Source organism: Delphinapterus leucas, chromosome 20 (assembly GCF_059928025.1).
Source record: "Delphinapterus leucas isolate spDelLeu-1000000601 "Yukka" chromosome 20, BTC_Dleu_Yukka2, whole genome shotgun sequence".
Taxonomy (NCBI): Eukaryota; Metazoa; Chordata; class Mammalia; order Artiodactyla; family Monodontidae; genus Delphinapterus; species Delphinapterus leucas.
In genome coordinates, this window is record NC_143148.1 from 29,071,427 (window position 1) to 29,099,031 (window position 27,605).

Genomic DNA, 27,605 nt, shown 5'->3' on the forward strand with positions numbered 1-27,605 from the left:
TAAATTCCGGAAGAAGAACATTTTCCCTACTCAATGAGTTGGACTTATTTTTTTCTAGAGTTGCTGGCAGCCATCTTCCCATATGAAGTAAGAGAGCGAGACTAACAGGGAGAAACTCAGTACAAAGAGATGGAAGTGGTAAGGCAAGAATAATAGCAAGACTGAGAGAGAGAGATGTGGTGACACTGTTTGAGTTCATTTTAAGCATGCCTGAAGCCATTAAATTCTCTTTTTTTTTTTTGACTGAAGATAGCTTTTGCTGGATTTTGTGTCACAACTGAAAGAATCTGACCTATATAGTGATTCCCCCTCAAAGCTGGATTAGTTTATCTTCTCTGAAAATGGCATTAATTGCAATAGTTTTTTAATTGTCCATTTTGATGAACAGACAGTGAGCTCAATGAGCACTTCCAGGGCAGGGGAATCATTAATTTCCCCCCAGCTCCTCAACGTGTAAGTGACAATTGGCTGGTGTATTAGTTTCCTGTCATTGCTGTAACGAATTGCCACAAACTAAGTGCTTAAAGCAAAACAAGCGTATTGTCTTACAGGTCTGGAAGTCAGCAATTTAAAATAAGCCTCACTGAGCTGAAGTCAAGGTGCTGGCAGGGCTGCTCCTTCGGAAGGTCCTGAGAGTAGAACGTGTCGCCTTGCTTGTTTCGGCTCCTAGGACCACTTGTGTTCCTTGGCTCGCGGCACTTCCTCAGAGCACTCCAACCTTTTGCTTTTGTTGTCACATCTGCTGCTACTCACTCTGTTCCTCCTGCCTTCCTCCTCTAGGAACTCTTGTGATTGGGCCCATCTGGATAACCCAGAATTATCTCCTCATCTCAAGATCTTTAACTTAATTACATCTGCAAAGTCCCCTTCACCACGGAAGGTAACATATTCACAGGTTCCAGGGGTTAGGATGTGGGCATTTTTGAGGGGCCATTATACAGCTTAGCAGAGCTGTGTGCAAAAAGCATTTATAGAAAAAAAGAAGTATGTGAAGTATTTGCCGTCCTTCCAAAGCCCAGTGTTGTAAACATCTTTAGCATCAGGGAAGGCAGAGGATTACAGGCAAGGACAAAGAAGAATAGAGCCGCCAGGTCCTCCTTGTGGGCTTGAGGGTTCTCCTCGTCATTTTACCAGTGTGAGCTCCTATTTTAAGTTTTCCTTTGTCCAATGTACATTATTTGTAGTTCTCTACAGCAATATGAACTTCTAGCATTTGACACAAAAGAAATTTGAGGACCCAAAGGGCCTTCCCCTTAAATCATGCTCTTTACTTGGATCTAAGCATAGATGTGGGCTTGCCCTCAAGGGAGGGCATCACAGATTTTACTTACAGATGGGAAAGATCCATGCTCTGGGACAGCCAAGGCAGCTCGTTTTTGAGATGCTGACAAGATTGTTCTTGAACGTCTGACATAACCTGATGCTGACTCATCCATCAAATTTCATGGCTTAAAGAGAAACATATTGTGACGTATGTCAATCAGCTCAGTTCCCATTTCTTCCCCTAGCTGATCTCCAATTGTCAGGTTAAGAAAACCAAGATAGGATTCACTAATTATTAATAATAAGAGTATTATCTCACATCTATTGATGATTGCTATATGCCAAAAGTATTGTTATGCACATGTAGCATTAGTATCATGCTAGCTGCTGTAACAGATAAACTCCCACGTTTCAGTGGCTTAACATAATAAAAGCTTAATTTTTTCACTCACGAAAAGTGCAGTCAGTAGTGGCAACATAGAGAGTTTGGTTATGCTCCATGCAGCCAAATAGAGACATACGTTGATTCCATCATATGGACCCCTCATTCCATACAGCCTCAGAGACCTTACAAACAGGGAAAGATCACGGAGGTTCGCCTCTAGGAGGCTTTTATGGACCTGGCACAGATAACTTTTGCTTATATTCCATTAGCTAGAACTTAGTCATCTGACCTCAGCTAACTGAAGGGGAGGCTGGGAAATGTAGACTGGCTTTGTGTCCAGGAAGAGGATGGACAAGCTTTCAGGGAATGCACAGGAATCTCTACCAACACACATTTTTCACACGATCTCAGCTAATCCCACCAACAAGTATATGAGGTGGGCACCATCTTCATTTCCACGTACAACTGAGTTACAAAGAAGTCAGGTACCTCCCCAAGTTCACAAAGCCCAAACGGTACTCAGAATGCAGGTCGTTTTGACTCCTAAACCTATGCCCTTAACCACTGGTTCCCAAGTAGGGACGATTTTGCCTGCCTGCACCCACCCCCTGCAGAGATACTTGGCAATGTCTCTAGACATTTTGATTGTCACAGCTGAGGGGAGGGAGGGGAGGTGGCAGGCAGTACTGGCATTAATGGAAAGAGGCCAAAGATGCTGTTATACATCCTACAATGCACAGAAGAGTCCCCACAGCAAACAATCACCTAGCCAAAATGTCAATGGCACCCCAACTGAGAAACGCTGTTCTTAACATTATATGATTCTATGAAAGATGAGGGGCCAGAGGTTGCCCCACTAGAAGAGCTCCTGAGACTGACATGAAACTGTTAAATTTAAGTAACAGAGGGATTTTCTTTCCTTTAATGCAAAAAGCAAAGTGCCAATTATTTAACTTATGACGGAAATTATTGCTCCAATAAAAATACATCCTTTGGAAATACGACTGCAAATAATCGGAGACGTGAGCCAAACCAAGAGTCTGCTCCAACCAGAATCGCAAGGGGAAGTAGAGGGGTGGTGCCAAAGAAAAGCAGGCAGGTGATTTGTATTATGAATTTCTGTTTGTTTATTTTTAGTATCACCTAATCTTGGCTCATGTGCTGGAATGAACACTTACCCAAAGTGGCTTTGCCAAAATGATTATTCTTCACCACAATTCTGAACCTATTTTGTGACAATACAGGTAAAAACAAGAGATGCTTCTTGCATTCAGAAACATATTTTTCTTTGCCAATCCCCAAAGCTTTTCGTCCAAGTATGAGGGAAAGACAGAGGTTCACTCCAGTCAAGTGGAATTCTGTATAGCTTTGGATCAGGAAAACTGGCTTAAACCCTGGCTCTCCATTTCCTAGCTGTGTGGTCTTGGGGAAATTACTCTTGGAGTCATTTTTCTCACCTGTAAAATGGGAATAATAACTGTATATATTTCACAGAGCAGTGAAGATTAAATGAGATAACCGTGTAAAGTGATTAGTTCAGAGCCTGGTTCATAGTTAGCCCTCGAATGCCAGCCCTTACAACATCATCATCACCATTACTAGGAGCACGACGGGGAAGGGTGGCGGTAGTATCATACGCTAAGCCCTGGAGGCAGAACGCTACCCCGAAGAGACTTAACCGTGACTCTGCACACCGGTGGCAGGCTCCAGCTTTGCTCCTTGCCGTTACTGTGAGCCTGGCCACATCAACTCAGAGCCTCTGAGCCTCAATTTACCATCAGTGAAATGGAGATAAGACCAGGCCGTGTCACTCTCTCTCAAAGCAGCCATGAGGAAGCAGAAATATGGCAGGGTGATGGCATGGGCTCTGGAGCCAGACTGCCAGGTTTCAAGCACAGGTCACGCTAGTCACTGGCCAAATGACCTTGAGTGACTCAACTCATCTGTACCTCTAGTCCCCCTCCCTGTAAAATGGGGATAATAATAGTTACCATTAGGAAGTAAGAAACATAGGGCAGGGATCCTTGTCTATTCTGTTCACAGCTGTACCCCCGCTACCTGGGACTGTGCCTGCTACACTGTTGGCATTTAACAAGTATTTGTCGAATGAATAATGGTTTCTATCACACAGGATTGCAGTGTGACTTAAATGAGATTATACCCGTGAAGGCTTAGACTGGTGCCTGGCCCACGGTATGCGTACAAGAAACACTGGATATTATAACACTGGCAATACGCTTTGTCCAAATGAGGGATTACTAACCCTAAACACACACAGCCACAGTCTCAGGTTTGATTCACCAGAGCCGAAACAGCCCTGGATGTACAGTCAAGGCAGTCATCAGGAGTGCTGCTTCCTCCTCAGCCCACTCTCTGCTCTCTGGTTTGCTGCTGTCCCCCCGGCAAAACATGATGTGAACTTGATAGTCTCTGCATGCTTGTATCTCTGGGTTTCTTCTCCCAGCTAGGTGTGCACATTTAGACCTTTTGCTGAGCATCCATGGTAGTTCATGAGTGACTCTCTCTGATGCGGTGTGCCTGTCCTTCCGTGGGTCTCTGCAGCTTTGTCTCAGCAAGATGGATCTACCTGGGGGAAGCTTTCAGCATGGAAACTGCCTGTGAGGGGACTTAGGTACCGTTCAAATCTTAACTGCAGCGGACATTCCTAACTGGCCCTCCATGTAGTGCTGGAGATGGCCGTTCAACTTCCATTTTACACTCTCTCTAGTGGCTGCAGATTTTGTAAAGCTAAAGACTCTACTTCTCAGACTTCTCAAGGTTCAGGATGTCATTTGGGTTTGGCCACTCAGACGCACAAGACCTGGAAGGCAGCAGTGAGGCAGAAACCATGCTTCTGCTGCTGCTTCTGGCGAGAGTTGCCATAACAATATTTGATTTTTCTACAGCAAGGTTAGCAGAAGTCCAGGGAAGGGACTCACTAGCTTTGTGGATGTCAAGAGGCAGGATGCAGGGCACCATTTTGCTGATATGGATACAGACGTAGCATAGCTCTGAAGCCAATGGTTCTGATGGCAAACTTTCCAATCCTTGGATCACAGGAAAGTGGTAAGACTAGGAGCTAGCGCTTGGTAGGGCAGCTCCTCAGTTCTCCACTTCCTGAGCGTAACAGGAGCCATTCCTTATGTGAACCAGTTCTCTGTTGCTCTTCTGCAAGTCATTCCTAGCTCTTCCCATTTTCTAAGTGCTGAATATTCTGCAAATTGCTTTCTTCATAAAACAGCAATTTGTGTGTTCTGCCACTGAGCTGTGACTAACAGAGCCTCCTTTTCCACTATCAGTCCCAATTTTTAGCTGAAGGCCCATCTTGTCCTACCTCAGTCCTCCTAGACCCCCATGAGTAGGATATACAACCCAGGCCTAAGCCAACGAAAGGCCCAAGCCCTCTTCACGCAGTCACTGCTTCAGGGGTAAGAGCATGTGACGCAAGCCTCCCCAGTCGGAGTGAATCTCAGGAAAGTTTTCTGGGTACGCTTAGAATGCTCTAACTCTCTAATGCCAGATTTGAAGCTAGCAGGATGTGACCCTGAAAACCAGAAGCAGGCATCTTGCATCCGTGAGTAGAAACCCATCTGAGGATGAGTTCTCCAAAAAGAAAGCTGAGCCAAGAAATGGAGAATAAATTACATCTGTGGTGGCTTGAGTTCTTGTAACCAGCTGCACCTAAAGTAAAATTAACTCCTAGGTGGTTAAGGTATACAAGCCAAGGGGGGGTTCATTTTTTTTTTTTTTCTATAAGCCAGTCTAGGTTACATTCTCCAACATTTGCAATCAAAAACCCTTTCTCATCATACTACCCAATATAGTAGTTTATGTTGTGGGCCTATCTCATTTTCTAGAAGTAAAGGTTATGTGCACAGAATGTGCAGACCCTGCAGCCAGAGACCACCAAGTTACTCTTCTCTCTCCTCTGGGCTGCCCAGGGCCCTTTCCTCCCAACATCTGTGAATGTGCATCCTGAGAACTACTGCTCAGAAACCATGAGTCCAGAAAGCCCCTGTCTGTGTAACTCACGCTACTACCTTAGGCTTCCGATAGAAAGGAGAGTTTGCTTGTTTGTCACTTATTATAATTGATTTGTTTCTCCCTAACTGTGCACTCAATCTCGATTCCCTTGGCTGTAGATAGCAAATCTGGGGCCCAGAGCTCCAGAAAGTCTATTATTAGCTACACATAATTTGTCATGTGAGGAAACATGGATTTTGGTGACCATGGAGATGATGAATGGTTTGGGAAGAGTGAGTGCAGGAACTGGGGTAGTTTTGCCTGGAGAAGAGAAGTGTGAAGGAGTCTTAGAGGGGTCAAGAAGGATGTAAGAGGATATGCAGAAATCAGTGGACTTGTCACAATGCTGGACACAGGGTCCCCCTGGCAAAAGTCACAGCCACCCAAACTTGCCACCACAGCATTTCTTCAGTGACCACTGTTTCTAGGCGTAGTTTGGGATTCAAAGGGTGTCAGATATAAGATGATTCTTTCTTTGTGAAGGACTAGATGAAAGCAAAATTGTGCAATTGATTGATGGCCTGCTACTTCCCCCGGGTACCCAGGGGAGTCTTCTCCTGCCTAGTGTCCTCCCTACCTTCTCTTCAAGGGCAGCTTCTGGGTTCCAGGTCACAACCATTCCTGCAGCAGATCAATCCCTGTATCCAGTGATGCTCACACAAGAAAACAATATGGTATACACAAGCACACCGACCTTTGCCTACACACTTTATATGTGGTCCCTTCTCCTTTGCATGCCAGACTCCAAAGACCACCTAAGAGCGAGTTTTCAGGCTATACAGGAGGTCAACACAGGAGAGATTTGAGGCGAGCTCTCAAATTACATCACCACTCTGCCACTGGCTTACACCACAGAGGGGAATCTACTGCCTCCTTGAAGATAGCTAAAATGAAATAAGCATTTCTGAAACCACATCCAATGCAGCCTTACATTTATCTAGCATTGGACAATCACTCTTAGACTTATACATTCATCTCCTTTGATCTTCCTTAGAGCTCAGAAGGTCTGCAAGGCAAGTAGTTATATCAGCTCCACTGTACAGGCAAGGAGAGTCGGGGGGCCAGAGATGTCCAGTGACTTGCTCACGGTCAAACAGCTACTATAAGGTGGGATCGGAACTCAAACTCAGATCCCCCAGCTTTTAACCAGGCACATCCTTTATTCTTGTCTACAGTACAAGTTGTCCAATCTCCCACAAGATACACTGGCACCTGCAAATTCTCCATAAGGGCAACCACCATAATGTGACTTGGTGGCGTCAATTTATAACTAACTTGTTTTGAAGTAAATAAGAAAACACAGCAATTTAACACGTCAGAGATTATCAGGAAATTCAACCTTCTTGTCATGGCGCCACCAAGAATTCAGGAATAAGTTAGGCAGAAAACAGACATCTCAAGCTTGAGATTACCCACCACTGAATCTTCTTGAGCAGAAATACCCAGATGCTCTTACAGCATCTCTGGAAAACTGCAGTGACCATACCTTACTTTAATGGTGTGATAACTGAAGTGGAGATACACTGAAATCTGAAGACACTGCAATGTACATGCCATCCTCCTGAATTTACAAGGAGGGAAAATCGTGAATGGTGATGCTTTTGTAAAAGCCACGAGGACCAGCCACAGTGAGAAGTCTCAGAGGTAAGAACAGAAAGGTTATGATTAGCAGAAGAGAAACCAAACTGGAAAACAAGATCAGCACTGTATAATTTCACCAACTGTAATATCCTTACCGTCACTGTGGCTTGCATTACTCAGGGAAGACTTCAGATGAGCGGGATTTATTTAAAATGCACAGGGACATCCGACAGATGTGCCAAATGAACAGGCTCGACACCACTTTTACTTTGCCTCTACACTTACTTTCAATATTAAGATTGAGGCATTGACTTAGGTATTCTTCCTGAAGGATGGAGCAGAATATTACAAAATGCATTTGCAAGCAGACTAAATCATGACTGACAAAACAAAATTTGTTAATACAATGGTTTGAGGCACTTGACAGAATTTTTTGTTAACAGTGTAGGTTAAGGGATTCAAAAAAGTGAAATTTGCAGATGAAATGGCTTTGATGTTTCTCATGAAAAGCATTTTGTTGACAGACTGGATCACAGTGGAAAAAAACTGCATCTTCTCAATGCACAGGTTTTAAGTGCATTGACAAAACAGGTTTGACAAAACACGTATTCGTCCTGCTGTTTTTGCTCATTTGTCATATACTCCATTGGCCTTGCCTTTAGCCATACAAAAGGCTCAGGCATAAGTCAAAACAGTGTGAAAACCACCTTAAGAAAATTTCAAATTGGTCCTGTGCAGTCGTGAGGTATGGCCATGTCATTTTTCAAGTGCTTACTGGTAACTTCCCAAACACGTTATTTTATCTTATTCTACTAATTCTTCTAAGAATAAGATTCTTTCCCATTTAGAAAAGATCTTCTGGTATCAGTCAGGACAGTTTTGGTCATAAGCAGCGGGAAACAAAAACGGCTTATCAGCCAACGGTCCTCAAAGCAGGGTCCCTGTACCAGCAGCATCAGCAACTCCTGGAAAATTATTTGCAGTGTAAGTTTCCGGTCCCTACCCTAGACCTACTTTCAGGTGGGGCACAGCAATCTGTATTTTAACAAGTTCCTCAAGTGATTTGATACACACCAAAGTCTGAGAACCACTGACTTGAGCAAGAGCCACGAAGCGGGAGATTGGTTCATATAACTGCAAAGTTCATGGATACATGAGGCTTCAAACACGATTGTATCCAGGTGTTCAAACAATGTCATTAAGACCCTGGCACCAATTTCTCTTCTCTCCTCTAGAATGGCTGACCTCTTAGATAACTTCTCCCTTCACGGTGGCAAGATGTCAGCAGCTCCAGGCTTATATCCCATCCTCTTGACTACCACACAGGAGAAAGAATGCTTCCCCTCAATAGCTTCAACAAAAGTCCCGGGATGCAGTCCCATTTGCCCTAACTGGTCCAGCCCAAGCTTTGTGCCCTTCCTTGAACTTATTATAGTAGACTGAGGATGTCAAACTCTGAGTGGCCAGTCATGGTTTACATGCAGGAGAGGTTTGAACTCTAAAGCCATGGAGAAAGAGAGTGAGGAGGGGTGGTTGCCCGTATAAAATCCAATATGAATGGAGGAAAACAGGGGAATGGATACTAGCCAGAGAGAAACAAAATATCCATGATAGGTATAGTCCTTGGTCTTCCAATAAATTCCAGATTAAGGTAAGGGGAGCTTCCCTAAATCCACACATCTTATATTATTGTTACTCTAAATACTAAAGGTGAAACCCTACCCCTTTAATCTCACCCTCTTCCTTGGGCCCTCTTTGGCTTCTTAGTTAATGCAAAGAATGGAAATTAGTTCTTAATAAATGCAATCCAAAAGCTCTAGCAAAGGACCTGGGAGAGATGTCTTGTCAAAGGCTTCTACAACACTGTTCCTGGTCTAACTTGCTCCTTGTTTATACCCTGCCCTCTACACTGGGGCAGGGGTGATGTTTAATTCCTCCTGTATCTTCAATGCTACACACAAAATCTAGCACTTAGCAAGGCCCACATGTCTCTAAATAAAGAGAGTTCCTAAAGACTGATGATGGGGAAGACGCTAGAAAAGATTCCCTAAGGAGCGTTAAGTGCAGCTCTGCGCAGATGGGAGGCGGTGGCCTTCTTTGACTCTACTGCCTCCCTCAGTAGAGTCCTTTATTTCCAGTAGTTCAGAGCGGAATTTATTTAGCAAAGGAATAAAGAGCTCATGTACACAGTTTGGCTTTCATCTTCAAACCAAGACTGAAACTTTGAGCTGTCATAGTTGTGCCACCTCAGCAGTCCAAATTCAGTGTTTTACAAAAGAGAGAGAAGAAAGAAAACTTTATCCCTTTCCTGTAGCATCATCTCTATAGGGAATAAGAAAATGTTTTCCCTTTTTGGAACAAACGAAAATGCTCAGTGAGTAATCTCATTCTAACTTGAGAACTACTATCAAGAAAAAATGTCTTGTCAAATGCCTCTTATAACACAGTTCCTGGTCTAACTTGCTGTGTGTATGTGCCCTGCCCTCTATGCTGGGATCTCCCCAAGGACAGGAGTGATGTTTAATTCCTCCCTATATCTTCAATGCTGCACACAAAATCTGGCACAGAGTCAATGCTGTATATATACAAGTCACACTGAATTAAGTGTAAGAGTGTCCTGTTTCCCATATTTCCTTTCTACTATTAAGTAGCCCCGTTGCAGTATACACTTGGCTGTTCTCTGGTTTCTGTCCCGGAACATTTGTTCCCTCATCATTAGTCAGGGTGTTGGCAAGATGAGTAGTCTTAAGGACTACCTAATGCCACCTTTCCCTCTTCTACAATCTAGTTATGTAAGGATGACCTTGAGACATTTTTACGCCCAACTCCCTCACATGACCACTAGAGGGCAGCAGAGAACACAATGACACGATGGCCATTTTGTCCAGCCTTTGTCTTCAGCTCTCCAGTTCCCTCAATTGTCCTAGCCTTCATCCTTTTGTTAACTCTGTCTTGATGGGTGCAAGTTTCAGCACGGGACAGACTGGTTTGTTTCAGAGCAAGGATAAACCATTCCTTTCTTTCTGACTTTTAATGTGATGCCTTGGAAAAAATAATTTCACTGGAGAGCCAAATTACTCAAAGTTTACAAAATGCATTTTTTTTTAATGGCCTTTCCCTTCAAAATGGTAAACATAAAATCTTATCTACCTACATTAGGCTACACCCTTCCCTTCTGAGTGCCTTTTCTGTAAGATCTTTAACTGAGCTGTTCTATCACTCCCTGCAGCCTCCATTCTTCTCCTGATCCAAAATCCAGTCTGGGAAAAAGCTCCCATTGGAAGGATAATTAAAGTAGATGAACAACTCCTTCAGTCTCAGTTAATCCCAGCAAGCCTAATTCAGCTTCTATAGATGGAGGGATAAGTATGTTCTCCCATCAGAGTCATTCATGGCTGGACTGCAGCCTACACCAGGAAATCACTCCCCAGATAAACGCAAGGTCATGGAGACCAAGTTTCTACATAAGATTTAATTTGGTCTAGGTTTGATCCAATTGCACAGGTCAAGGAATCACTGCCCAGAAAAGGGGGTTGGGGGTGGTGGCTATGTAGGGCTAAACTTCAGAAACAACCAACACCTTGAATCCTGGCCTCCATGCAAAATTTCTCTTCAAGCTCCAGGAAAGTGCCTTTAATTTGACATGCAAATCAGAAGGGTCTTTTAAAATAAAAATTTAGCAGCAACTATTAAAACGAATGATTCCATTTCTAGAAATTAGGGTACTCACTGCAGCATTATTTATTACAGCAGATAACTGGAAACAACCTAAATGTCTATCAATAACGTATTCTTCAGATATATTAGTGCATTCATACTATGAAATGCCATACAGCTAAAAAAAAAAAAGAATGAGGTAGATCTATAATTAATGAAAGGGGAGTGGCTGAGAAATATTAGCAATGTGCTAAAAAACTAAAAATATATTTTTTGAGTTTTAAAAATTGTATGTATAGGTACACAAATGAATATGAATACGCCTATATTTGTAAGGTCTGGAAGGATTTACAACTGGCTTGAGGGAGCACTGTGAATCTGAGAGAGGAGTGAGAAAGTGCATATTTCACCATACTCTGCTATCACTTGTGCAATTACCTTTTTTTTTAAGTTGCTTATACAATTGGGCCCAAATTAGCCAATGTCACTTGTGATTGTTTGTTAACTAACACTACATTTATTTCAGGCTCTATTGCCCACGTGGTCTTCATATCCCAAGGACAAAATAACAGCTTTAAGGTTTCACCCTTCAAAGATTTTTGGAAACTAATATAACTCTGCTAGTCTGAACAAACACAACACACAGAGAACTGGAATACACATCATTCTCAAACTGAGGGTGAACAAACATCCTCTTACTGTTAGCTTTGCCCAAAGACATACTTTAAAAATAGAGTTTGGAAGCTAAGAAGAGAGCTTAAGAGTTTTGCTCAACGCCCCCTCATTCACAGTAAAAAAAGGGAGGCCCAACGAGGCCATGGCACTACCCCAGCCCACACACATACAGCCGAATTCTCTGGATTCCCTGGCCATCTCACGCAATGACCATGTTTTGTTTTGTTTTGTTTTTTTCATGTTCAGAGGATGTTCATTAACTGCAAAATTCAAACTGTTTCTTTTTTTTTTTCTTTTAAACATCTTTATTGGAGTATAACTGCTTTACAATGGTGTGTTAGTTTCTGCTTTATAACAAAGTGAATCAGTTATATGTATACATATATCCCCATAGCTCCTCCCTCTTGCGTCTGGAGGGAGGGAGACCATGTTTTTTATCACCTAAAACCAGGATACTTCTGACGGTGAAAGGTGGCGCTATTCTATTTACACTATTAATAGCCGTAAATCAGAACTGTCTTGGGCAAAGGGGACACATGGTCACTATGCCAATCCCCCTTCAACAGCACTAAATTCCAACGAGGGGGGTCTATACAGTCTGTACCCCATCCCCCAACCATCTCCCCGCACAGGACCTTGACGAGGGCCTTCCCTTCCAATTCCCCCTTGCAGAAGTCATCTTCAGTGCAGTGATTCCTTGTTATTTTAGTTGAATATTCATGAACAAACATCTCCCTGGCTTCTCCGAAGGAAGAAACTATGTAGCAAATAATTTAATCAGTCCTGGGAGAAATACAACCAAAATAGAACAAGGGTTCTTCTCTAACGTTCTCTCAGAGCCCTTGCAAGATGACACGGACATCCAGTTCTGGCTTTCCAGCCAGGTTTAGCAGTGAAAATACAGAACGTCCCATTAAATTTGACTTACAGTTACGCATGCAATATTTGGGACGTACTCATAATAAAAAAAAAAACCTGCATGTTTATCTGAGAAATTTAACTGGGCGTCCTGTATTTTATCTAACCACCCTGTGACTTATCTCACTCTGCCTCGCTTTTCTGAAGGTCCAAAACATGCCAAAGACTGGCTGGGCTTTTGGAGCTACTGATTGGTGCCAGGGGGAAAGAAGCCACAATGGAGTATACAGAAAAACTACATGAAATATTTCCTCATCATACCATCCCGGGAGGCACCCTGGGCTAGTAATCAAACTAAATTTCTTTGTCCTCCAACTGCTCTGTGGGAAATAGAGGAGAGAAGATAGGAACCGACCTTGCCGGTCAGTCTGTCCGCTAAGGAGGGCTTCTTTATACATCCTTCACGGCCTGGCCTTCCCACCTCAGTCTCCCCCTGCTGCCCACTTCTTTTGATCCTCACCCCTGCCCCACCCCAGCCGGGGCCTCCACTGCTCTCTGGACCACACCAGCCACCTGTGGCTTGGTTCAGGCTCCTACACCTTCCCAGATGCTTTTCTCATCTCAACCTGGCAAAACCCTACATACCTTTTCAGTCAGCTGCAAGAGCACCTCACCTTACACAGCCCCCACTACCCCTCACTTGCCTAATTTGCTTCACATCACTGTCACTACCTGACATGGCAAGCTGGTTTCTTTATTTCCTTGTTTGTTGCCTGTCCACCGCACACCCCGCCCCAGCCCCTTACAACAGAAGCCCCATCAGGCCAAAGGCTCTGTTGGCCTCGACCACCACCATGTCTCCAGTACCTAGAAGAGGGCCCTGTGCTTATACACAGCTGAAGAATGAATGCATGGCAAGTCACCTCCACTTGGAAGTCTCTCCTCCCCACCTTCAGGAAAAATTAACACCTCTCTCCTTTGCGATTCCACAGCCTCATCTGGGCAACCATCTAAAAAAGAAATTGTTGGGTACCACCCATATGCAAAGAACTTAGCACGTCACGCGACTTAGTTATATACTTATCTATCTACACTCTAATGAATGAAATTCTTGAGGCTAGAGAATGACTTATTCATCTATTTAATGGCCCCAACAATTAGGACAGTGTTAGAGGTGCTCATTAAACAGGTTCATTTAAATGACTGGATATTTGGGGACATGTAGGAAGAGAGACATAATCTGTTCCCTTATTTATAATTGAGAAAGCATATTTTAATTGCTTTTATACTAGATTTTTTAATTTAAATATCTAGTTTGGGTAAGTCTGTAGATAAAGGGGCAGTTTCATACTTTGCAGGTGGAGGTGCACATCAGTGGAGCCTTTCCCAAGGCTGGACTGGCTTGTTGTAAGGAGAGTCTGACAGTGTGGTGTCCTTTGACATCACAATTCCTCCCCTAGGAATCTGTCCTAAGGGAGGAAAAAAGTACACAGAGGAGGGTCACGCCATCAGTGTTTATAATAATTTGTGCTTAGAAAAAACATGATCAAACATTCGATGTGGAACTATGCAGTCATGAAAAGTCATTTGTTAGACCATTTAAGAACGTCAAAAGGTTTTCAAGGTCTAGTATTAGTTGAAAAGAGTGGCAAAATGGTATTCTCAGTATGATTTTGATAAGGAAAAAAGAACATATACATATACACACTCATACATGCACACACACACACACACACAGATGAGTAGATTATATAGCCAAAATGTTACCAATAGTTAAATTTAGATGTAGGATTATAGGTCCTTTTAATTTTCTTCAGTTTTCTTACTGTTTTTTTAAAATGTTTCAAAGTTTTTACAATAAAAATGAATTACATCCAACAGGAAGTGTGAACACTAATGTAAACTATGGACTTTGGGTGGTAATGTGTCACTGTTGGTCCATCCATTGTAACAAATGTACTTCTGGTGCTGGATATTGATAATGGGGGAGGCTGTGCTTTGTTGGGGGGGCGAGGATACAGAGGTATCTGGGAACTCTGTATTTTCTGCTCAATTTTGCTGTGAACTTAAAAAATAAAGTTTATGTTGAATGTATTCCTCTGATAATAAGAAAAAATATAACTAACTAAAAGGGAAAAAAAAATTGTCTTGAGAATTGGAGAAGATCAAACAAAGCTTGAATGAGTTACTTGAGGACATCAGAGAGAAGTCAGCCATGTGAAGAGAAGGTAGCCTAACCCCCAAAGCTTTAAAATCCTGGGTGGACCTGCTTGCTTCCTCCCCTGCCCCTGCAGTAAAGCAGCCTTGTATGTTCCTGAGAGCAGGGATAATATTCACTCAGTTGGCAGGCACACACACAGGCACACGTAAAGGCAACACGTGTTCTTTCTTCCCCCCTCACACACATACTTCCTTACTCACACTCACAAAGCAAAAACTATCCTAAAACCTTTCTCCAGATTCCCTGTTAAGAAAATCTAGCTCAGGGAATCCTGTGCCTCCCAGAAGCCTGATCAGGACTCTGGGGAGTTTCAGGCTTCATTTATATGAGCCCATAACACATCTATTAAGTTTTGAGACTGAGAGATTTTTTTCTTGGGGGGGGGGGCGCTGTTTTGATTGGACTTGGAAATCATTTTACCACTGAGAATTTGCCCCCTTGAGAGTAAGCAAGAAAGTTTCAGCTTCTGATTAAAACAAAGTAGCGATGATCAATTCCGGGAGCCCCAGAACAAGGCAGAAGACTTATGAACAACCATTAGCTTTAGCTCCTTTAAAAATGCCTTTCTCCCTCCCATGTACATCTGTAATCTCCTTGCTCCAAATCATGGGCACTGAAACCCTCCAGAGTCAGTTTCCCAGTGGAAATTATTAACAGCCTCCTGACTCAGCCATTCACAGTATCATTGGGAAACACATACAAATGTCATTAAAGGCACTTGGTTCTATAAGAAGGTACTGTTGAGGCCTGATTATTCTGGGAAGCAGAGAAGGCATATCACAAAAGTGTTCTTAGGAGGATGAGAGAAAATGAGGCATTGGGGCAGTACAAACGGAGTACACAGTAGGTGTACCTGTTGTAGACAGAGTTGTTACTGTTACAGTCTCATATCATAATTAAAGAATGGTGATGAAATCAGGATGAAAGAGACTGAGAATATATGTGTTGAGTCACTAGCTAGCTGTGTGTCTATGTATGTTTCCTCTGTCTTTTGTGGATCTCAGTTAACTGTCTATAAAATCAGGGTGTTATGCTAGAGGCAATCTGTTCCCAAATACAACGTAGCATCAGATTTTTAAAAACACAGATTCCAAGATCAGACCCCAAACCTCCTAAATAAGAATCTCTGGGGGTTGGAGTCGTAGGATAAGTATGTTTTTAAAGATCACCAAGTGCTTTGACTTGGACACAGTCAGTCAACAAAAACGAGTTTGGGCACTGCTGGTTTATATGTATCACTGGGCTTTTCCACTTCTATCATCTCCTAATTCAAAAGAATCAAAGGAATGCCCAAAGGACCACTATGTGTAGAGATGTGATCATTCAAACTTTTATGGATTTTAAGTGAGAAAATACTGAATATGGCCTGAGGTGACAAAAAAGGTAGATATTGTGAGTGCACCATTACAAAGCTTAGATCTAGGGTTCACAGAAAATAAACAGGAGTACAGCTGGACTAGAATATTGCCCTTTCTGTAGTATTTACAACACACTCAAGTCTTGGGGTTGCTGAAAAATACCTACTTGCGCTGGAACTTTGTTTTGTGCGTTTAAAAATACGATCACCAGGGCTTCCCTGGTGGCGCAGCGGTTGAGAATCCACCTGCTAATGCAGGGGACACGAGTTCAAGCCCTGGTCTGGGAAGATCCCACATGCCGCAGAGCAACTAGGCCCGTGAGCCACAATTACTGAGCCTGCGCATCTGGAGCCTATGCTCCGCAACAAGAGAGGCCGCGATAGTGAGAGGCCCGCGCACCTAGATGAAGAGTGGCCCCCGCTTGCCACAACTAGAGAAAGCCCTCGCACAGAAATGAAGACCCAACACAGCCAAAAATAAATAAATAAATAAATAAATAAATAAATAAATAAATAAATAAATAAATAAATAAATAAAAAGCCAAGCATTTGAAGCCCTTTAAAAAAAAAAAAAAATACCATCACCAGAATTACAAAATTATCCAGCTATGTTAATGTCAAATACATGAGAAAAAGGGCTTACCTGAAATTAACATAAAAATACAAAACTTCAGTCCATAATCAACACCTCTGAACAAAGTTATTCAGATTAGCCATTCTCATTCAAGATGATCTCAAAATAAGGATTCAGAGAGAGTCTCTGAATGTTACCCTGAATAGTTCTATTCAAGAAAGAATTCTGCATGAATATAGACGGTTACCACCATAACCAACTGCAAACCGAGAATTAAGTTAGTAGTACTGAATACAGCACAAATCTTCAAAAAAGACTTGACTGGCTCCAAGGGCATGCCATGTAGGCGGTGGGGAGAGTGAAGGTGATGATCTTGCCTGAGGGGCCCTTAACCTGGTGGTGTTTAGTCACTGCATATTCCAGCTTATGGCCCTTAAAACTCTGGTGACAGAGAACTTAACCAGCTTCATGCAGTTTGTCCTCAAAGAGGAAACAAAGTTAACTCTCTTTCAGAAGCCATTACACTGTAGAGGGGATATGCTCTACTTTAAAGAAAACCAGCAACTTAAGGTTGCCATAACTGACTACATCCCAAATGAGGACATAGGCTGAATCCGTTTTCATGTTTTCAGGATTGGGAACATTATCTTGGGTCTCTAGAATTGCTCTCCTGGCTGGGTTTCTTATATATGAGTCAGACTCACTGACGTTAAATCTCTGCCATGCTGGTCGACTCTCCTCAGCCAGATCAACATGGAATGCTCAAGTGTATCTACCCTTGGGTCTAGGGGAAGTTATCTTTGGAATAAAGGAAGAACTGGACAATTGAATTGGTTTTTTAGTTGTCCAGCTCAATGGCTGCATTCAATTATTAATTAATTCATAATATTTCTTGGTCACCTCCATGTGTTAGAAATTATTCTAGGTTACAGAGATAGAGAAATGAATAAAGGTCTATTCCCATCAACCTTACATTGTGTAAGAATGTAAGAGAAATAGACAAATAAACAAATAAGGTAATTTTAAATAGCTATAAGTTCCATAAAGGAAATGACCAGGATGACATTGCAGAGGGTGGCTGAGAGAGGGACACTTTAGATAGACGGTCAAAAAAAAACCCTCTATGAAAATACTGCAAAACCCTCAGCTTTCTCATCTATTTGCTGTCACCAATTCTGGAAATCAATGTTTCCCTCAAGACCCAGGGCTGAAAAATACCTAGGATCCACTGATCCCCACCTTTATATACAAATCAGATGTTCTCACCAAACAAACGAACAAAACTGTTTGAGGGGGCTGGGGCCTTGAGCATCCCTCCATACCTTAACTAAAAAGCAGTGAGCGGAGGAAGAGGGGAAGATGGCGGAAGAGTAAGACGCGGAGATCACCTTCCTCCCCACAGATAAACCAGAAATACATCTACACGTGGAACAACTCCTACAAAACACCTACTGAATGCTGGCAGAAGATCTCAGACCTCCCAAAAGGCAAGAAAGTCCCCACGTACCTGCGTAGGGCAAAAGAAGAAAGAGGGACAAAAGGACAGGGACGGGACCTGCACCAGTGGGAGGGAGCCGTGAAGGAGGAAAGGTTTCCACACACTAGGAAGCCCCTTCGCGGGCGGGCACTGCGGGTGGCGGAGGGGGAGAGCACAGCAACAGGGGTACGGAGGGCAAAGCGGTGAGATTCCCACGCAGAGGATCGGTGCCGACCAGCACTCACCAGCCCGAGAGGCTTGTCTGCTCACCCGCCGGGGCGGGCGGGGCTGGGAGCTGCGGCTCCGGCTTCAGTCGGATCCCAGGGAGAGGACTGGGGTTGGCGGCGTGAACACAGCCTGCAGGGCGTTAGTGCACCACGGCTAGCTGGGAGGGAGTCCGGGGAAAAGTCTGGACCTGCCTAAGAGACAAGAGACTTTTTCTTCCCTCTTTGTTTCCTGGTGCGCGAGGAGAGGGGATTAAGAGCGCTGCTTAAAGGAGTTCCAGAGACGGGCGTCGCGACCCGCGGTTAAAAGCGCGGACCCCAGAGACGGGAATGAGACGCTAAGGCTGCTGCTGCCGCCACCAAGAAGCCTGTGTGTGAGCACAGGTCACTAGCAACACCCCCTTCCAGGGAGCCTGTGCAGCCCGCCACTGCCAGGGTCCCAGGATCCAAGGACAACTTCCCCAGGAGAATGCACGGCGCGCCTCAGGCTGGTGCAACGTCACGCCAGCCTCTGCCGCCGCAGGCTCGCCCTGCGTCTGCACCCCTCCCTCCCCCCCGCCAGAGTGAGCCAGAGTCCCTGAAGCAGCTGCTCCTTTAACCCCGTCCTGTCTGAGCAAAGAACAGACGCCCTCTGGCGACCTACACGCAGAGGCGGGGCCAAATCCAAAGCTGAGGCCCGGGAGTTGTGAGAACAAAAAAGAGAAAGGGAAATCTCTCCCAGCAGCCTCAGAAGCAGCGGATTAAAGCTCCACAATCAACTTGATATACCCTGCATCTGTGGATTACGTGAAGAGACAACGAATCATCCCAAATTGAGGAGGTGGACTTTGAGAGCAGGATTTATGATTTTTTCCCCTTTTCCTCTTTTTGTTAGTGTGTATGTGTATGCTTCTGTGTGAGATTTTGTCTGTACAGCTTTGCTTCCACCATTTGTCCTAGGGTTCTATCCATCCGTTTCTTTTAAAAAATTTTTTTCTTAATAATTATTTTTTATTTTAATAACTTTATTTTATTTTATCTTACTTTATTTTATTTTATCTTCTGTCTTTCTTTCCTTCCTTCCCTCCTTTCTTCCTTCCTCCCTCCCTCCTTCCCTTTCTTTCTTTCTTTCTTTCTTTCTTTCTTTCTTTCCTTCCACTTTTTCTCCCTTTTATTCTGAGCCGTGTGGATGAAAGGCTCTTGGTGCTACAACCAGGAGTCAGTGCTGTGCCTCTGAGGTGGGAGAGCCAACTTCAGGACACTGGTCCACAAGAGACCTCCCAGCTCCACATAGTATCAAATGGCGAAAATCTCCCAGAGATCTCCATCTCAACACCAGCACCCAGCTTCACTCAACGACCAGCAACCTACAGTGCTGGACACCCTATGCCAAACAACTAGCAAGACAGGAACACAACCCCACCCATTAGCAGAGAGGCTGCCTAAAATCATAGTAACTCCACAGACACCCCAAAACACACCACCAGACGTGGACCTGCCCACCAGAGAGACAAGATCCAGCCTCATCCACCAGAACACAGGCACTAGTCCCCTCCACCAGGAAGCCTACACAACCCACTGAACCAACTTTAGCCACTGGAGACAGACACCAAGAACAACGGGAACTATGAACCTGCAGCCTGCAAAAACGAGACCCCAACCACAGTAAGGTAAGCAAAATGAGAAGACAGAAAAACACACTGCAGATGAAGGAGCAAGATAAAAACCCACCAGACCTAACAAATGAAGAGGAAATAGGCAGTCTACCTGAAAAAGAATTCAGAATAATGACAGTAAAGATGATCCAAAATCTTGGAAACAGAACAGACAAAATGCAAGAAACATTTAACAAGGACCTAGAAGAACTGAAGATGAAACAAGCAGCGATGAACAACACAATAAATGAAATTAAAAATACTCTAGATGGGATCAATAGCAGAATAACTGAGGCAGAAGAACGGATAAGTGACCTGGAAGATAAAATAGTGGAAGTAACTATTGCAGAGCACAATAAAGAAAAAAGAATGAAAAGAACTGAGGACAGTCTCAGAGGCCTCTGGGACAACATTAAACGCACCAACATTCGAATTATAGGGATTCCAGAAGAAGAGGAGAAAAAGAAAGGGACTGAGAAAATATTTGAAGAGATTATAGCTGAAAACTTCACTAATATGGGAAAGGAAAGAGTTAATCAAGTCCAGGAAGCACAGAGTCCCATACAGGATAAATCCAAGGAGAAACACGCCATGACACATATTAATCAAACTGTCAAAAATTAAATACAAAGAAAACATATTAAAAGCAGCAAGGGAAAAACAACAAATAACACACAAGGGAATCCCCATAAGGTTAACAGCTGATTTTTCAGCAGAAACTCTGCAAGCCATAAGGGACTGGCAGGACATATTTAAAGTGATGAAGGAGAAAAACGTGCAACCAAGGTTACTCTCCCCAGCAAGGATCTCATTCAGATTTGATGGAGAAATTAAAACCTTTACAGACAAGCAAAAGCTGAGAGTGTTCAGCACCACGAATCCAGCTTTACAACAAATGCTAAAGGAACTTCTCTAGGCAAGAAACACAAGAGAAGGAGAAGACCTACAATAACGAACCCAAAACAATTAAGAAAATGGGAATAGGAACATACATATCGAAATAACCTTAAATGTAAATGGACTAAATGCTCCCACCAAACGACACAGATCGGCTGAATGAATATAAAAACAAGGCCCATATATATGCTGTCTACAAAAGACCCACTTCAGACCTAGAGACACATACAGCCTGAAAGTAAGGGGATGGAAAAGATAGTCCATGCAAATGGAAACCAAAAGAAAGCTGGAGTAGCAATTCTCATATCAGGCAAAACAGACTTTAAAAAAAAGACTATTAGAAGAGACAAAGAAGGACACTACATAATGATCAAGGGATCGATCCAAGAAGAAGATATAACAATTGTAAATATGTATGCACCCAACATAGGAGCACCTCAATACATAAGGCAAATACTAACAGCCATAAAAGGGGAAATCGACAGTAACACATTCGTAGTAGGGGCCTTTAACACCCCACTTTCACCAATGGACAGATCATCCAAAATGAAAATAAATAAGGAAACACAAGCTTTAAATGATACATTAAACAAGATGGGCTTAATTGATATTTATGGGACATTCCATCCAAAAACAACAGAATACACATTTTTCTCAAGTGCTCGTGGAACATTCTCCAGGATAGATCATATCTTGGGTCACAAATCAAGCCTTGGTAAATTTAAGAAAATTAAAATTGTATCAAGTATCTTTTCCGACCACAACGCTATGAGACTAGATATCAATTACAGGAAAAGATCTTTAAAAAATACAAACACACCGAGGCTAAACAATACACTACTTAATACCGAAGTGATCACTGAAGAAATCAAAGACGAAATTAAAAAAATACCTAGAAACAAATGACAGTGGAGACACGACGACCCAAAACCTATGGGATGCAGCAAAAGCAGTTCTAAGAGGGAAGTTTATAGCAATACAGTCCTACCTTAAGAAACAGGAAACATCTCCAATAAACAACCTAACCTTGCACCTAAAGCAATTAGAGAAAGAAGAACAAAAAAACCCCAAAGTTAGCAGAAGGAAAGAAATCATAAAAATCAGATCAGGCGGGCTTCCCTGGTGGCGCAGTGGTTGACAGTCTGCCTGCCGATGCAGGGAACACGGGTTCATGCCCCAGTCCGGGAAGATCCCACAGGCCACGGAGCGGCTGGGCCCGTGAGCCATGGCCGTTGAGCCTGTGCGTCCAGAGCCTGTGCTCCGCAACGGGAGAGGCCACAACAGTGAGAGGCCCGCGTACCGCAAAAAAAAAAAAAAAATCAGATCAGAAGTAAATGAAAAAGAAATGAAGGAAATGATAGCAAAGATCAATAAAACTAAAAGCTGGTTCTTTGAGAAGATGAACAAAATTGATAAACCATTAGCCAGACTCATCAAGAAAAAAGGGAGAAGACTCAAATCAACAGAATTAGAAATGAAAAAGAAGTGACACTGCGGAAATACAAAAAATCATGAGAGATTACTACAAGCAACTCTATGCCAATAAAATGGACAACCTGGAAGAAATGGACAAATTCTTAGAAATGCACAACCTGCGAAGACTGAATCAGGAAGAAATAGAAAATATGAACAGACCAATCACAAGCACTGACACTGAAACTGTGATTAAAAATCTTCCAACAAACAAAAGCCCAGGACCAGATGGCTTCACAGGCAAATTCTATCAAACATTTAGAGAAGAGCTAACACCTATCCTTCTCAAACTCTTCCAAAATATAGCAGAGGGAGGAACACTCCCAAACTCATTCTACGAGGCCACCATCACCCTGATACCAAAACCAGACAAGGATGTCACAAAGAAAGAAAACTACAGGCCAATATCACTGATGCACATAGATGCAAAAATCCTCAACAAAATACTAGCAAACAGAATCCAACAGCACATTAAAAGGATCATACACCGTGATCAAGTGGGGTTTATTCCAGGAATGCAAGGATTCTTCAATATATGCAAATCAATCAACGTGATACACCATATTAACAAATTGAAGGAGAAAAACCACATGATCATCTCAAAAGATGCAGAGAAAGCTTTTGACAAAATTCAACACCCATTTATGATAAAAACCCTGCAGAAAGTAGGCATAGAGGGAACTTTCCTCAACATAATAAAGGCCATATATGACAAACCCACAGCCTACATCGTCCTCAATGGTGAAAAACTGAAAGCATTTCCACTAAGATCAGGAACAAGACAAGGTTGCCAACTCTCACCACTCTTATTCAACATAGTTTTGGAAGTTTTAGCCACAGCAATCAGAGAAGAAAAGGAAATAAAAGGAATCCAAATCAGAAAAGAAGAAGTAAAGCTGTCACTGTTTGCAGATGACATGATACTATACACAGAGAGTCCTAAAGATGCTACCAGAAAACTACTAGAGCTAATCAATGAATTTGGTAAAGTAGCAGGATACAAAATTAATGCACAGAAATCTCTGGCATTCCAAACACTAATGATGAAAAATCTGACAGTGAAATCAAGAAAACACTCCCATTTACCACTGCAACAAAAAGAATAAAATATCTAGGAATAAACCTACCTAAGGAGACAAAAGACCTGTATGCAGAAAACTATAAGACACTGATGAAAGAAATTAAAGTTGATACAAATAGATGGAGAGATATACCATGTTCTTGGATTGGAAGAATCAACATTGTGAAAATGACTATAATGCCCAAAGCAATCTACAGATTCAATGCAATCCCTATCAAACTACCACTGGCATTTTTCACAGAACTAGAACAAAAAATTTCACAATTTGTATGGAAACACAAAAGACCCCGAATAGCCAAAGCAATCTTGAGAACGAAAAATGGAGTTGGAGGAATCAGGCTCCCTGACTTCAGACTATACTACAAAGCTACAGTAATCAAGACAGTATGGTACTGGCACAAAAACAGAAAGACAGATCAATGGAACAGGATAGAAAGCCCAGAGATAAGCCCACGCACATATGGTCACCTTATCTTTGATAAAGGAGGCAGGAATGTACAGTGGAGAAAGGAAAGCCTCTTCAATAAGTGGTGCTGGGAAAACTGGACAGGTACATGTAAAAGTATGAGATTAGATCACTCCCTAACACCATATACAAAAATAAGCTCAAAATGGATTAAAGACCTAAATGTAAGGCCAGAAACTATCAAACTCTTAGAGGAAAACATAGGCAGAACACTCTATGACATAAATCACAGCAAGATCCTTTTTGACCCACCTCCTAGAGAAATGGAAATAAAAACAAAAATAAACAAATGGGACCTAATGAAACTTCAAAGCTTTTGCACAGCAAAGGAAAACATAAACAAGACCAAAAGACCACCCTCAGAATGGGAGAAAATATTTGCAAATGAAGCAACTGACAAAGGATTATTCTCCAAAATACACAAGCAACTCATGCAGCTCAATAACAAAAAAACAACCCAATCCAAAAATGGGCAGAAGACCTAAATAGACATTTCTCCAAAGAAGATATACAGACTGCCAACAAACACATGAATGAATGCTCAACATCATTAATCATTAGAGAAATGCAAATCAAAACTACAATGAGATATCATCTCACACCAGTCAGAATGGCCATCATCAAAAAATCTAGAAACAATAAATGCTGGAGAGGGTGTAGAGAAAAGGGAACATTCTTGCACTGCTGGCGGGAATGTGAATTGGTACAGCCACTATGGACAACAGTATGGAGGTTCCTTAAAAAACTACAAATAGAACTACCATATGACCCAGCAATCCCACTACTGGGCATATACCCTGAGAAAACCATAATTCAAAAAGAGTCATGTACCAAAATGTTCACCGCAGCTCTATTTACAATAGCCAGGACATGGAAACAACCTAAGTGTCCATCATCAGATAAATGGATAAAGAAGATGTGGCACATATATAGAATGGAATATTACTCAGCTATAAAAAGAAACAAAATTGAGCTTTTTGTAATGAGGTGGATGGACCTAGAGTCTGTCATACAGAGTGAAGTAAGTCAGAAAGAGAAAGACAAATACCGTATGCTAACACATATATATGGAATTTAAGGGGAAAAAAATGTCATGAAGAAGCTAGCGGTAAGACAGGAATAAAGACACAGACCTACTAGAGAATGGACTTGAGGATATGGGGAGGGGGAAGGGTAAGCTGTGACAAAGCGAGAGAGAGGCATGGACATATATACACTACCAAACGTAAAATAGATAGCTAGTGGGAAGCAGCCGCATAGCACGGGGAGATCAGCTCGGTGCTTTGTGACCACCTAGATGGGTGGGATAGGGAGGGTGGGAGGGAGGGAGACACAAGAGGTAAGAGATATGGGAACATATGTATATGTATAACTGATTCACTTTGTTATAAAGCAGAAACTAACACACCATTGTAAAGCAATTACACTCCAATAAAGATGTAAAAAAAAAAAAGTTATAAAGAAGTTACAGATATTTTCAGTAAATATTTCTGGTCTGTAAGTGTTTGAAGCCAAGGTTATTTAAAGATAATAAAGACTTATGAATATGGGGAAAAAAACTGTTTGAATTGGGACTTTGGCAGAAACGTGGAAAATATTCATTTGGAGACTAGCTGAAGACTGATCAACAATTATGCTCACTGAATCATCTAATCGGATACCATATGGAAGATGTAATCAAAACTAAAAGAATTAAATATTGTAAATTCTGCCTTTGAGGAAATTTTCCATATCTTAGGAAGCATACAGTCTATTGCTTGGAATATTTCAATAGCAAATAGGCTATTCAGACAACCAAAACAGTGTCACAGCTTTTTGGATTGTGCTTTATATTTCATAATGTAACACTGAGCACAATCCTATGAGGTAGGTAGTATACCTCCATTCTACACAGAAGAAAAATGAGGTTTAGAGGGGTTATACAACTTGTCCAAGACCTCACAGCTAGTAAGTAGCAAAATCTAGCCATGGACTTAACTTTTCTGACCTAAGTTATGATGCTTTGCTCTCCCACATTGTACTTAGGAAAAGGAAGAATGGAGCGCTTATCTCTGAGTCCCATTTTGCTTAAGATATAAAGCATAAGAATATAGACCAGACCTATTATCTCGGGGTGAATTGTATTGATCTGGAAGAGAGTAGTAATCTTAACACTTCACAATAGTGGAGCTCATTATATCACTGTAAGGATTTCATATAATTTATACCATCTTATTCTCACAATCACCGAGTGAGGTTCTTCGAAAGTCAATTTAAGCCTTTCTTCCAGAACATTCTAAGCCATCACAACTTCCAATGACAAACAGTGTCCAATTCTGAACTCAGATTGTTCTACTCTGACCTCATGTAGTTGATAAAGTCTTGTGTTGTTCTTGGCAATATCTGTCCACAGTACACCTCCCCAACTAGATCATATGCAACATGTGGGCAGAACAGTGCCTGCCATCTTGATGCAAAGCGTGTGATAAACTAGAATCTCCATTTTATAGATCAGAAAACAGAAGTCAACAGACATAACATGGCTTCCTCAGTGCTCAAACAGGCAGAACCACATCTGAAGAACATCTCCAGAAAGCCAGCCTATATTCACTTCTCAAAATGTTCCATCCCATTTCCTCCAACCCACCCCTCAGACATGCTTGGCATTGAGAATTATGAAAGATGTAAGGTCCCAAATTAGGAATCAGGTGATCTAGGTTGAAGGTCTGGCTCTGCAATGAATAATTCGGGGAACTTATTCTGTTCAATCAATATGTATATATTCAGCACCTACTACATGTGCTCATAAGCACACACATATACACACACATTGTTTCAAGCCCTTTAGGGAAAAAAAATCTAATTATTAAACACTTTCTATGAACATGGCACTGTGCTAAGCATTTTATATACATGTCATTCATCTTCATAACAAGTAGATTTTGTAACCTAATGTAACATAATGAAAATAGACTGACTTGCCCAAGGTCACACAGGTGACAGCTGGGAGAGCCAAGACTGCTTCATTTCTTCAGCGAACATTTGCCAGGGACTGGCTCAGCCCTGAGGATAGAGCAATGAATGAGCCGGGCTGTGATCCCTGTTCTCTTGCAGCTCATGTGTCATGGAAGAAAACAGACAATAAGCCAGTAAATTCGTAGATTAACAAGACAATGACCATTGGTTCTATCTGTTATACAATCACATAAAGTAGGGCAGTCAGGAACGCCTCTATGTGACCACACAGACCTGAGATCTGAATGACAAGGAGACAGTCATGCCAAGATTTGGTAGAAGAACTTTCCAGACAGAGGGAACTGCAAGTGTAAAGGTCCTAAAGAGAGAACAAAGCTGGCATACTGAAGGGACAGAAAGAAGACAAATACGTCTGGAGAGGAGTGAATGAGGAGATGAGTTCATAGCGGTGGGCTGTGACCAGCTCAAGAGGAACATAGCAGCATGGTAAGAAATGTAAGAAATTTAGACTTTATTCCAAGTGTGACAGGAAATCACTGGCAACTTTAGCTTTATATATATTGATTTTTAAGAAAACCGCCCTTGTCCTACTTTCCTTTTTCAATAAACAAGTTATCCAAAGCTAGAGTCGGTATTCAAAAAAATAACAGAGAAGAAATATTTCTAAGAGACCAAGATGCTACATGCTACAATTAGGCAAGTTTAGTCTAGGCTTGCCTTGGAATGAGGAATCTATTTAAAGGAAAATATGCCTTACCCTTTGCATCTTTTAACCTACAATACTGATGTGCCTAATCACTTCTG

The 27,605-nt window shown here is 42.2% G+C and overlaps 1 long non-coding RNA gene across 1 annotated transcript in view; it reads right to left on the reverse strand.

Moving 5' to 3' along the window:
* The window catches only part of LOC149744635 (uncharacterized), a 206,727-nt gene extending 187,885 nt beyond the window's left edge, over positions 1-18,842 (reverse strand). Inside the window, exon 1 of the long non-coding RNA XR_016390968.1 lies at positions 18,317-18,842. This is a non-coding gene — a long non-coding RNA (uncharacterized LOC149744635). The remainder of the gene's footprint in view (positions 1-18,316) is intronic.
* Positions 18,843-27,605: the final 8,763 nt, after the last annotated feature.